Source organism: Phoenix dactylifera, chromosome 11 (genome assembly GCF_009389715.1).
Source record: "Phoenix dactylifera cultivar Barhee BC4 chromosome 11, palm_55x_up_171113_PBpolish2nd_filt_p, whole genome shotgun sequence".
Taxonomy (NCBI): Eukaryota; Viridiplantae; Streptophyta; class Magnoliopsida; order Arecales; family Arecaceae; genus Phoenix; species Phoenix dactylifera.
The window spans coordinates 4,070,893-4,084,443 of record NC_052402.1 but is presented as its reverse complement, the minus strand read 5'-3'; the positions used below and the strand labels follow the sequence as shown (position 1 = coordinate 4,084,443).

At 39.7% G+C, this 13,551-nt stretch overlaps 1 protein-coding gene and 1 pseudogene across 4 annotated transcripts in view; one reads left to right on the top strand and one right to left on the bottom strand.

Annotated features, from left to right (window-relative positions):
- LOC103721377 (AFG1-like ATPase) overlaps positions 1-4,789 on the top strand; it is a 39,977-nt gene extending 35,188 nt beyond the window's left edge. For 3 of the 4 annotated variants that reach the window (XM_026810305.2, XM_008811557.4, XM_026810309.2), the window contains one exon: positions 4,360-4,581. The gene's annotated coding sequence lies outside the window, so the exon portion shown is untranslated. The other variant, XR_003388471.2, reaches the window with a different exon arrangement.
- Positions 4,790-6,318: 1,529 nt separating this feature from the next.
- Positions 6,319-13,040, bottom strand: LOC113463718 (annotated as a pseudogene).
- Positions 13,041-13,551: the final 511 nt, after the last annotated feature.

Below are 13,551 nucleotides of genomic sequence, written 5' to 3'. Positions count from 1 at the left end.
TAAAACAGGTTGTTCACGGGTCGGGTTGATGGGTGGAGTCATAAATTGCCACCCCTACCTATTTTCCTCTTAAAGAGATTTTTAACCATTATTTTATAATTCTTGTTTATGTACTCATTTCCCTCTCCTTATTGGCAATTTTGGTCTAAATTAAGTAAACCACAAAAATGCCATGATTGATGCAGGAAAATTACATATAGCTATATGCCAGGATTGATGCTATTGGTTGTCTTTGGCTCAAGAATAAAGTAGGGATAGGGCTTGAGAGAAGTTAGGCTAAGCTAGCTTTGAAAAGCAGCTTCTGAGGGCTGGAATAACTTTGTTCCTGTAATAAGTTCCATTCGTTTTTTTCCTCCTTTTTGTCTATTGAAGAAAACACCCTTAGCATAGTATTTTTCTAGAAACTTTAGCCAAACAAATGTAAGAATAACTTGTAGGGCTCGTTTGGTTCACGTGAAGCATTTTTTCTCCTAAGAATATAATTCCTGGGAAGAAGATTCCTAGGAAGAGAATGCTTGGGAATGTACTTTTGGCATGTTTGGTTAAACATGGGAAAGTGACAGATTTTCAGAGTGTTTATGTTTGGTTGACCATCCACTTTCCTAGAAAAGTTATGTGCAATTTCTATTATGCCCTTAATAAAAATTAGGTCTTTAATGCCTCTTTAATGCTGAAGGGCTTTTTTGGAAAAAAATAAAGATAGAGTGATTCATGCCTTATGGGAAAGTAACTTTTCCATGATTCTCATGGAAAAGATTTTTTCATGAAATGTGTGAATCATATTTCCATGGAAATACAGCTTTTTTATCTCTCTCCTTTGAAAACTCCAACCAAACAAGAGGCATCTCATTACTTTTCCATTGACCACACTTTTTCTCCTTCTTTTCCCGCGAACCAAACGAGCCCGTAGAGTAACTATTCTAAGAGATTATTCCAATTCCACCTTTTCTTACTCTCAAACCAAAAGCGAGCTAAATTATATAAAGCATAGCATTAGACCACGGGAAAGTATAGATGTTTGCCGTGACTAACGCATTAAGGTTGTCTTTGCTTCAATATTATAGTAGGAATAAGGACGAATGGTTATTTCAGTCAAACATGTTTATTCATGAAGCAAGTAGACCTAAGTGAAATGAGGCGGCCCACCAACCCAGCAGTGCTGGGCCTGATTTTTGCCAGGCTTGGTCTTAGATTTTCAACCTGATGGGCCAGGGTGAGCCCAAACTTTTCAGGCTGATTAAAATTAGGCTTTCGAGCTTTCCCTTTTTTGAGCTGACTCGAGGTGTGTGTGTGTGTGTGTGTGTGTGTGTGTGTGTGTGTGTGTGTGTGTGTGTGTGTATATATATATATATATATATATATGTATGTATATATGTATGTATATATACAACCCAACACACAGACTTCCCTCTCACCTTTTTTTTAAATTGAACCAAACTATACCTTTTTTGAATCATGGCTATCTTCCCTCTAGTTATTGATGCTGCTAACCACCTTAATGCTCCACCACCTTAGCCTCCAAGGTTCTCTTCCTCCTCTCTCTTTGCCTTCATCCCCAGTGGGCCATCACTGCCTTCTCCTTTGCTCTCTTCTTACTCTCTCTGCATCCCTCCTCAACTCAGCGGCCTGCCCTGGCCCGCTTCCTCTCTCTTTCTTTACCTTTACTCCAAGCCCATCGCTTGCTCTACCACCTCTCTCTCTCTCTCTCCACCCACCCTCCCGTGCTCAACAGTCCAACAATACTCGCCCTCATCTCACTATTTTAGTCAAACCCCAGGGGGATGGAGTAACTTCATTGCTGGTGATAAATCATAGAATTAGACCATATTGATCCATTCAAATTAAATAAAGCACAAAAGTATGCCATGATTGATGTATTAAGCCTATACTTGGTTCAAAAATAAAGCAGGAATAAAGCTTTGCAACTGGGTTTGAAAGGCATGAATAAATGAGGAAGGTTATTTGTCAAACTTATTTATCCAAGTATTAACTATTTGGGGAATGGAATAGCTTTATTTCAAATAAGTTTCTGTTTTATGCGAGACTCATTGTTCTCTATGAACTAAAACACAGCGTAGAGTTATTCCAGAAATTTTAGGCAAACAAAATAGAATAATGTGTCCAAGAGGAATAATTATTTATATTCCACTTTTTATTTTTCCTAAACCAAATGCGTTCTAAATTTAACAAAGCACCAGGTGACCATTGTTAATAAATCCAAATTAATTTGTGCATAGTTTGCACAATTGGTTGATGCATTTTGGCTGTGTTTGGCTTGAGAATAATAAAGATGGAATAGAGCTTGGTATAAGCCTTATTTCTGCCAGTTGACTTTAAGAAAACAAAATGGAGGAATAGTTATTCTGCTTAATTTTTTTCCCTAAAAATTCTAGGGGCTGGATTTTGGAAACATACACATAATAAGATAAAGCAAGCACAAGATTACAGCTAGACAGATGATCCTTATTATAAAAAAATGTACCTGATTGATGCATTAAAGCTATCTTTGGTTCGGGAGTAAAGCAGAAGGCTTGGTATATTCCTAGTTCTTGCTAGGCAGGTTAAAAAGATGAAGGAATATATCTACTTTTTTTTATGAGCAAAGCTGCCCTTGACTTAAGAGTTATTCCACAGATCATAGCCAAACAAAGATAGAAATAAGAAGTGGATCCTATTCCACCATTTCTTATTCCATAGTGAAAACAGCCCAGATAAAATAAAGCACAGAATTACAAAATTAAATAAAACATAGATCTGCTGCAGGATTGATGCATGAAGGCTATGTTCAATAAACCCAAAGTAAAGCCTGAAATAGACCCTGTGCAAAGTGGGTTTAAGAAGCAAGATTGAGAGAGGAATAGTTATTCCCATCAACTTGGTTATTCCTGGAATGACTGTTCCAGGGAACTGGAATATACTTATCCTTGAATAAGGGCCTCTTATTTGTGTCTTTGTTCTTGAGTGGTGACCTGTGATGTAGTTTAGTAGAAAGTAAATGCCAATAAAAGTTGCTAATTTTGAACACAGGCAACTCAAGAACTTGAGCAAACTGCATATTTCATGAGCTTTAGCAGTGTAAGGTTATAGGCAGATTGTGCACTAGAAAGCAGTTGTTTTTGTGCTTCATGTTCTTCATGCATTACATTTAGTAAGGAAATTAACCAAATTTTGCAATTCATTATTCTGATAATGTGACAGCATGTTTTCTAACCCAACCCAAAGCGTGTATGGCTTCCTCGTCAGCACCCAACGTGATGCCTTTGCTCCTGATGAGACCTGATATTTTTCAACTTTTGCATCTTTAGTGGCATATAATTTTTGGGAGTGACCATCTGCAGCGTGCAGCTGCAAGAGGATCCAATCATGATATATAATAGGTGCAAGAGGATCCAATCATCAATATATAGTGTATTAACCTTAAGGGATGCTCTAAAGATGCTTGGGCTGTGTTCGCAAACTGGTTCCTGCATCCAACATTCTCTCAAAGATCTTGAATATCTAAGTGCTAGTGCTTCAAAAATTAAATATGTTACTGTTGATCTGCCGTGGAAAAGTTTATGGGAATAAGCTCCGTAATGATGTGAACGATCTCTTTCTCAGCTAATTTCCAATTTTATACACAACAGAATAAATCTTAGTGCAATGCTATTTGTGATACAATAACTTCTAAACTGGTAACAGATAATGTAGACCTTAATTTACTTAACAGATTGACATGAGGAAATGACAGTCTACTGGTATAATGTTCAGTGAAATGATTATCAATCCGGAGCTTGCTGTCGTTATTCTAGGTAGCTAGTTTACAATTTTGGCTATTGGGCTGGGCTGACTTTTTCATGCGTATTATTTTGTTTTTTTTTTTGGATATTATATGAGATCTGTCATAAAGGCCTTCTAGCTTTCTTTTATACCCTCAAGTTCCCTTCCTCTCAGAATTGCATGACACTTGCAGATAGACTTTATATGGAATCTGTAGTGGCAATGACATATTATTAGATGTCAAACTGGCTTAATTGTTCACATCTATTCTTCATATCTCATTGGTTGTAATTATCATTCATCTTAATTGTAATAAATTCCTGAACAGTGCGATTTGGAAAATTTTATATCTTTTGAAACCACCTTCTAGCCTTCCATGTGCCTGTACAGTACAACTGCGGGTCATAATATATTAGACTTGATTTGACTAGCTATTTTAAACTGAAATTATCTCAAATCAAAGCCTTCTCCCCTTCTTTCTTGTCAGTTCCTTTTTTCTGTTTATCATAAAGATGTTAGTAGTTCTGAGGTGTTGGTGTCATCTGAATTGAATGGTGTACTAACCATCTCTGCCATCTTTTCTCATTGTGTTTTTTGCAGTTATTTGCTCGTAATACAACTAAGAAGATTTTGAACCCCAAAGCAGGGTAAACACCCAAGGTCCAAGTCCCCTCCTCACTGGTTGCAGGAGCATTTGCTTGAGTCACTTCAACCTCGTGTACATATCCTCTGGAATTATTTGAGACTAAAAGCAATTATATGGACAGCCATTTATCATCAACTGATTTTAGTTTATATACAGCCGGCTCTAAGTTTGATCAATTTAATTGCAGCAAGATGCCGATGTATCTCCTACATGCTTTCCTCAAAATCTGGTGGAAGGGAGACACATCAGAGCTTTATAGCAGTCCCACTCCAAGTCTAATAGGAGTTGTACCATATGCTGTAACACGCTAGTTTGCTGCTTATGCGATACTGAAGATGTCCCTCTAAGGACCTTAGGGGAAATTGGTAAAATTACAGCGTTCCACATCTAGTGCTATTTTAAGCACCCGTAGAGGTGAGCCACAAGCACATGCAAGGAGCTTGTGCAAGTCTATAAGAATGTCCATAATGCTAGGCCTGTTAACAAGCCGCTCGGACTCGGGCTCGTTGCTCCAGCTCAAAATGAGGTCCGTTTAAATTCCAGCCCGAGCAGCTCACGAGGCCAAACGGAGCTCATGACTTGACACTGCTTGGGAATCCGACGGTCGAGAATGCGCCACCGACGGAACTGTGGGTGGTCAGACCTGGATCTCACTTGGAAACCCTCCTCTCCAACCATCCTCCTTTCCGATTTGCTGCCCACCTTCAAATCGAGAGAGGAAGAATTCTAGGGTTTTACCCATTTTGGCAGAGCGCCGGTCGAGATAACGACGACGAGGGACTTTTTATCATATTCTTGCTCGACTAACAAACAGACCTCCTCTTCTAACTTGCTGCCCACCTTCGAATCGAGAGATTTGTCTTCTTTCTATGCATTTATACATTCCCCTTAGATATCCCATCAGTATGTTGGACCTTTCCTTCCTCTACCATTCCATCGCTATTTACTCCGGACGAACTTTCTTCTTTCTCGAATTGTTTATTTGGTTGGATCGGCACCACTGATCTCGGGCGGCAAGCGGCACATAGGCAATGGATTTCTTGGAGGGGAATCTAGAGCTGAGGGAGAGGTGGAGGCTGGAAAGCCACACCGATCGAGTTTGGAGCCTAGCGTGGAATCCGATGGCCGGAGTTCGTGGGATTCCGGCGATGCTGGCAAGATCGTCAGGATCTAGCAGTAGGGTCCCTCTAATTCTTGGGATTGCTTGGTTTGATTCCTCCTTTGATTTCTCTTCTCTTTGATTTGTTTTTTTTAATCTATATATAATATTCTTTGATCAAGCTTTTAGTAATTGAGCTTTGAAAAAGCCTCTTTATTTTGAGGAGATTAAAACAAATAAAATTTTTGTCGATGTTTTTGAGTGAGAAAAATCTGTTCATAGAAATCTTTATCATGTTTATCTTCTTTCGAGCTCGGATTTGGGCTCGAGCTCGTAATTGAAACGAGCTTTACGAGCTCAAGCTCAAACCTTTGCTTTACCAAGCAAACCCGTGCTCGAGCCCAATACCGAGCTCGGTACCAAGCCTGAGCCCGAGGCTCGGGCTCGACTCATTAACAGACCTACTTGATGCAATCCTAACCACACTTGAAGAGCGCGGGCTTGGAGGGCTATGTAAAGGGTTGGGACCAAGCTGCGCCAAATTGGTACCTTCTGCCCAGGATTTCGCTCGTGCTTTGAGGTCTGCAAAAATTATACTGATAAAGGATGATTCGTAGCTCTAAATGGTTTCTCAAGAAAATAACAATATCACAGGCATTAGCGACATTCTAGAACAGCATCCCATGGCAAATCCTCAACTGTTTGTGAGGTTTGCAGCTTATAGAAATTTGTGTGCAAATTCTCAAGGCAACATCTACAGCTTGGATATAGAATTTTGCTTCAGCTTCAGCTTCTCTTTTCCCATACTATTCAGCAAATAACAGAATAAGAATTTCATCCACCAGATATATCTTCCCATAATTCAAATATAGGACTAGATGACTTGTCACTTTTTCAACCTACAGAATCTGCGTATACAGTTACCATAAACAATTAACTATGCAAATAGAGAAGGGGGGGCGGCGGGGGGGGGGGGGGGGGGGGGGGGGGGGGGGGGGGGGGGGTTATGAACGTATAAATCTCCATGCAACTTTCTGCGAATGACCCCAGAAAGGGCAGCGAAGGATTGTACAAGCTGAATGGATGAGATGGATGAGAAATGCAAATTGTTGGAGACGTGGACATCAGTACTAACTTATTGCTAACTAAAGGGGTAATTACAAAGAAAAGACAAACAATGAAGAGAAACAAGGTTTAAAATGATCACCCTGCCAGATCGGAAGTCCAAAGTGAATCTTGAAATATGTCAAAACTGAGCCCTTCTAATATTAAGATGAAAATTAAGATGCCATATCACAATCAAGGCATATCCAAAAAAACTACTGTATCAGAAATGCATACTTCCTCAAATCATATGAATATGATGTATTTCGAACCTTTATATGATACCATCATTGATAGAATCTAATCAAATGGGAAAAGCTTTTGTAACAAACAATATTGACTTTCATAACATAGACTACTATAATGAAAAGAATAAACAGAGAATTTTTGCGCCAAAAAAATGTTGCTCCATTGTAACCTAGGTGTCAATCATTCGAAACATAGGAACAGCTACTCCATAATGGAGGTAAGGCCGCGCATATCTAACCCTTTCTAGATCCCATAGTGGTGAGAGACGTGCATTGGGGTGTCTTTTTTGTCGAAGGGGCCTCAATCGATCAAGTCAGTGAAATCCCCGCTTTTGCTTTTTGCTCTTTCTTAAGCCTGCATTTGAAGATCTTTAGAGGTGAACCTATATAATAGACGCGGGTGGAAACAAAAACTTAATTTTTATTTTTTGCTAGTGGCTACGTGAGTTAGTTTGATTGTGTTGTGACCATGGTATGTTGGGCTGGCACCGAGCAACGGATCGGTTGCCCAGCGGCACGAGTCGGTATGAACCTGCACAATAGAGAAGGTGAGGGAGAGGGTGAAGGAAAGAAAAGAAAAAAGAGAGAGAAGGGGGAGAGAGGGAGGGTGGCAGAGGCCAGCGACTCGGGCAAGTGGCAAAGAAAGGCTCCGCAGCCGGGTTCGAACAAAATAGGGATTCAACTATTTTTAAATTTGGCGATTTTTAAGTGAAGTTGGCAAATTGCTTGCCGACTTCACTTAAAAATTGCAAAATTAAAAAAGGGTGATTTGCCGGCTTCACTTCAAAATCGTAAAATTAAAAAAGCGGCTTTCCGACTTCACTTAAAAATTACAAAATTTAAAAGGGATGATTTGCCGACTTCATTTCAAAATTCTAAAATTAAAAAAGCGGCCAAACCCTATTTCGAACGAAACAGGAAACTCTGCCGCGGAGCCCGGAGGAGCGTCCTCCGCGCGGCTCGCCAACTTACGCCTACCCTCCACTAGCCAGTCTTCGCTGGCCAACCTCCACCTCCCTCTCTCTTCCTTTCTCTCCCTCCCTCCACCGCTCACTCTTTTTCCTCTCTTTCCTTCTCCTTCTCCCCCTCTGGCAACGTGTTTTATTTCCGTTGTCGGAACCGTCCCAGTCCGCCACCAGGATGGCTCGGTACAACCGAAACCATCCGATTCGGGACGGTTATACCGATCCTGGTCAAGACAGTTATGACTAAATCATTGCTATATTGGTGAAGAAATTTGAGTTTTTATCTAAAGCTTTCGCTAAGTATGGGATTTCTTCAGCAAAGCTTTTCCAAATTAAAAAAAAAGTTTCCGGTTGTTGCAAATTTTCTGCATTGAAGTTGATAGTTCTTCCAAAGGAGTCATGAGAATATAAAACACTCCCATTAAAGTCACATGAGTTCGGAGCTCCAACAGAGACAACACAAACAAGGAACTTAGACGGTGGTCATACAGCCACATTTAGAGTCCAAACCATATACAACCGCAAGTAAAGAATGCAAAACATTAGCTGACACAGAGAAGCAAACATCCAATCTCTCCTGAATCAATATGACAAATCTTATTTAAGGGCGGAAGAATAAAAGCAACGGGACACAAGATCAGCATTTCAAATCCCACCTCATGCCTTTACCAAGCAACAACAAACTGTTCTTTCCAGACAAAATAATAAATTTTCTAGGTATTACTGAATTATACATTTACTTGTACACCCCCTCCCCTCCCCCCCCCCTCCCCTCCACCGCCCCCCCCCCCCCCCCCCCCCCCCCCCTCCTCTTCCAGAAGCACACTTATCTCTGTGACACTATCTCAACTCTTCAGGTTATTGATGGCTTACTACAATAATAGATGAGATTTTGACCTCAAATCACCAAGTTAATAAAACCATCAAAAACCACACCTGAATAGGTTAGGCAATGATATCCGCTAAAGGCCAGGTTACATTCGCACCACACCTCTGAATCATGGGATGGAAGCATGCATGTGGTTGTCATATGCATATGACATGACACGAGAGATAAAACTGTGCAGAAAAAACATATTGACATCGTCCACAATAGCAACATATCTGGTTCAATTCTCTTAGGTTTTAAGTTGGTCTACAAATGTAATAATGAATTATCATGCTCCGTAACTTCAAGACTAGTTATCCAGCCATCTTAGGTTAAACATCCAAATGTTATGACCACCATGTGAGTGTGCTTGCAACCAAGTACTATAAAAATGTTCCAAAGTCTATCTTATGACAAGCTTTCCCAAAACCTAGCATGCCAAGAAACTATCATATGTACAAAATTTACTATTTTTTCCAGATTCTTCATTAGGCTTAGATAGTGATCCTTAAACACTTACACAATTCAACTTCAATAAGAAGGTATACCCACAGACAAGCACATGGCTGCACATATGCATATGCATAAGTGCTTATACAAGTGCTCATGCATTTATGTGTGCAGACAAACAAACATTTGCACAAGCTGCAGACACAGCTCCTTTAAGTATACATAAGCAGAGTCGATGCTCATTATTGTGCCTCTTCTTTACTTTTTAACACCATAAGAGTACTCTCCCAGCAGTTGAAAGATTGAGCATAGGAATATGCAGCAAATACAAGCATCACCAAATGTCACAATTGTGACATTCACAATGCCAATCGAATAACAAGCTTTCATAGATTCAACTCTCCTACCATGATTCCTATTTAAATTAGAGGGTGCATCTACCCTATTGAATTTCTAATAGGTGGTCATCATAAGCAGCACTGTCCTGTTATTTTGCAGTACAAGCATGCAATTAGAGAAGAAAATTAATTCAAATGGACATCAAGGATTTAGCACATGTTGGAAGGTTTAGACCTAACAGTTTAAGCTTACATAAATATCCAATACTGATATCCTTTTGACATCACCCAAAAATGACTTCAAGCCAATTATCCAGATGTGAAAAATGACATTGAACATTCCATGCATAACAAGCAGGGAAGGGTACATTTACATGTGGATGTGAGTAATTTGTTTCACGTGCCATTTCTTACATAGCAAGAGTTAGAAGACATAATGCACCTCTATAGTTCACAAATCCTTTCTACCAAAGGCTCTCATACTAGTTTCTTAATCACAAGAACTACCATCTAAAATTTTATGAGGGGCATCAGTCATTATGAGACTGCTTTTCAACCGACCTAAATAACTAAAATGGCCCTATTACTCTCTAGAGGTTCGTTTTATCTTGACAAGGACTATTATTGCTAGCCTTGTTTTCACTTAGGTCATTTGTTAATGTATCCAGAAGTTGGGCATCGATATTTGCATGGTAACCCTATTATATATCATGATTTTAATGATAAAAACTTCAATGCCTAGGCTGCATTCGGTTGTGAGATAAACTTCAATAACTAAGGAGGTGGCATAGTTTTAACCTAGCAAAATTTTGAGAGAGTTATTGCTTCTCTCTTACTTTTTTTTTCCTCCAGCCTTTTATACATTTTTAGCTATCCCTACCAATTCCTATGCAAAAAGAAATTTATTCTTAACCCAGGATGAAGGAACCTTGAGGGATAGCCATCCCATCCTGCAACCAAACCAAGCCTTATCACTCACAAGTCGGATAAAGATATTCTGCCAAAAAGGCAGAATAAAGTTATTCTATGCCTTCCATTGCTTATATCAGGTTATTCCTCAGTCCCCTCCCCCATAACCAAGGCAAAACTATGCCTCGACCGAATAGGTCCCTGTCGGAATACTATCATTTCTGACCAGGAGAATATTCCTTAGAAAGAGGGGGGTTACTTCAAGGCCAATGAGGAATCTCATAGGCATAGCCTCTCACTAAATAGACCTTTTTTTGATCAGCTTTCTTTTTCCCAGCAGAACAAGAAGCAATGCTTAATCATACATCATTCTAAAGATAAGGAATGGATGTCAGGTACATATATACTCTCTTTGTGCATTGGCTTTAGCTTCCAATCAATAGGAATCGAAGCTAATGTGGTCAATTGAACTACCCAAGAAGGTAGAGAAATCTTTTAGTTTGTCAGCAAGCAGGAAATTAATAAATAAATAATGTGCTTCCTAACACCAACATCATGTGATCTGGCTCTAAGGTCCTGGCATAAACGCCAAGAATGCCACCCTAAACAACAAATCTTACCTTGTGTACGTGATTTCACTTCTTTCTAGAATAGAAGCACAAGTGGACCGCTCCCTCCAGTTAGGATGTAGAATGAAAAAGGCCAGTGAGCTTGGAGAGAGGAAGGTAGAAATAGAGTTCACTACAAGAGGAACTGACTCAGATACCTATGGCCCTGGATGCTCAATCATAAGAAGGCATGCTAAAGGTTAGAGCAGGACGGCAAGCTTGCAAGCAAAGCAACATAGAGCACAAAAAGCACAGTAATCAGTTGACCTGAAGGAAAAGTCATTTCTAGGAGGAGCTATCATTAGGTATCTAAATGATTCAAGAGACATCTGCAAAACATAGAAGTTGAAATTGCTACAAGTATATACATTTCAATTTACACAAACAAACGGAGCTATCCATGACATGGCCTTGTTCACTATCTTATACTATAACTGATGAGAGAACTTCTAGAAGTCTCCATGATATATATTTGAATGCAATGAGAAGATGTTGCTGATAGGTCGTCAAAAAAAAATTGTAGGCATACAAAATGGGTAGGTTTTAAAAAAATAAATCATTAGGACAATTTTCATTCTCAAGAATTTAATGAGAATATACAATTATAGACTAAAAGCTTATTTCATTTTTTTTCCTTCCATAGGTAGCAATTGCACTGACAATATAGCAGTTCTCTCTCTGATAAGTTGAAAAATTAGTCAAGAGAAAAATCTGAAGCAGATCTGTTCATCATTGTGCTCTATCAGGTTATTCCAAATAAGGAATCCAGATTTGTAAGAGGCGAGGGAGGGATGGGGAATAAGACTATCCAAAGCAAGTACAGGGAACCTAGAATTTACACAAAAATTTGGGCATGCTAGCAGTTATCAGAAACTAGTAAAGATTTGTATAAATAATAACAGAGAGACAGAAAGAGCAATATACCCATTCCGAGAGCAGAGAGCTCGACCTCGTTATACTGCTGCATATACCTCTGCGAATGCAATCAAACAGCACAAACATTGCGATGACGTTGGTGGACGGAAGAGATGTATTTGAGAGGAAGTGCAAAAGGATAAATCTCACAAAAATTTATACATGCAGCTCTATGCTACAGTCAACAGAAAGAAGAATATCAAGAAAAAGAAGAGCCAAACTTGAAAGGAAGATGCGTTAAAAAATAAATAAACAAACAAACAAACAAACATATCCTGAACCAAAGAACCCTCTTCCAAGAAAAGACACTACTGGGGCTGCACGGCCGCCCTATTCCAAGGACGAGGGAGCCGAGCCGAACCGAATCAAGAATCAAGGGAAAGAATCGCTGAAACCCTAATCCAACTGCGTAAAAGGAAAGCTATTGCCAACAGCTGTGATCCGATCCAGACTGGGAAAAATAGATACGCAAAGACCCTCAACACAGACAGAAACACGCACAAAGGATCAGGATATGGGGTTATTGTCTTCTCTCACCTTGTCGAGATTGACTTAGAAGAAGAGGGATTTCTTGGTGTTGGAGACTTGGATACATTTCTTCTTGCGGGATTCGCCGATACTGAGATTGTTCACCGCATCAGTGATCTCCTCCATGGCGGCGGCGGCGGAGATAGAACAGCACGACGAAAACCTAAACCTAACCTTAGCCCAAAGGCCCAGGGCAAACTGAGGAAGAGGGAAGGGGGCGAGGTGGAGGGGAGGGAATGGGGCAAGGAGGAGGAGAAAGCGCGAGGGGAGGTTGGGGTTCGGGTTTGACGTTCTCATCGGCTTTTACTTAAATCGCGGGAGGGAAAAACCACCAAGAACGTCACCCAGGACCGTCTGATCTCCACCCCCGGCGATCCGGCCTCGACTTCTCGTCTCCACGGACTGTAGTACGTACGACGCAAAAAGATCAGACGGACGAGATCTGTAGGATCGACGGACGAACGTTAAATAGATAATATACGCCCACCCCTGGATCCGAACCGGACCATAAATGGTACTTAGATAACAGACGTCCGATATCTATCTAATGATCACAGTCATAATTTAGCGTTTTGCTTGTATAAGAAAAAAAAAGTTAATTCTTTCATTAAAAAAAAAAGAGAAAAAAGTTCCATAAGTAAAGTAAAAAAAAAAAAAAAGAACACTCCTGCTTAAGCTTTATTCAAATTTAAAAACGAAAAGGCAATGAGACCTTTGAATGAGTGAGCAAATCCATCAAGGTTGCATACATCAACGTTCTTGTGATTAGAATTACGAAAATAAATAAATTAAAAATTTTATTACAGAAACAAGAAGAAAGGGGGAAAGACCATAAGTAGGAGGATTTTATGGTTTCAGTTCCATATTCCCCACAAATTGCTCTAGAATAAATTACAATATGCATATTCTAATTAATGTTTATAAATGATTTCCGCAGCCATGCAAATTCGAGATAAGGAAATACATTAAAATATGCTGGATAGCAACAAAAATGAGCAAGCAAGGTTCTTTTAAAGCAAAATTGATGCTGCATTTTATTTCAGGTCATGCGACCCAGTTTATGCAAAATAAATCCAATTTCCAGCACAACCAGTCTCTTTTACAACAAATTGTA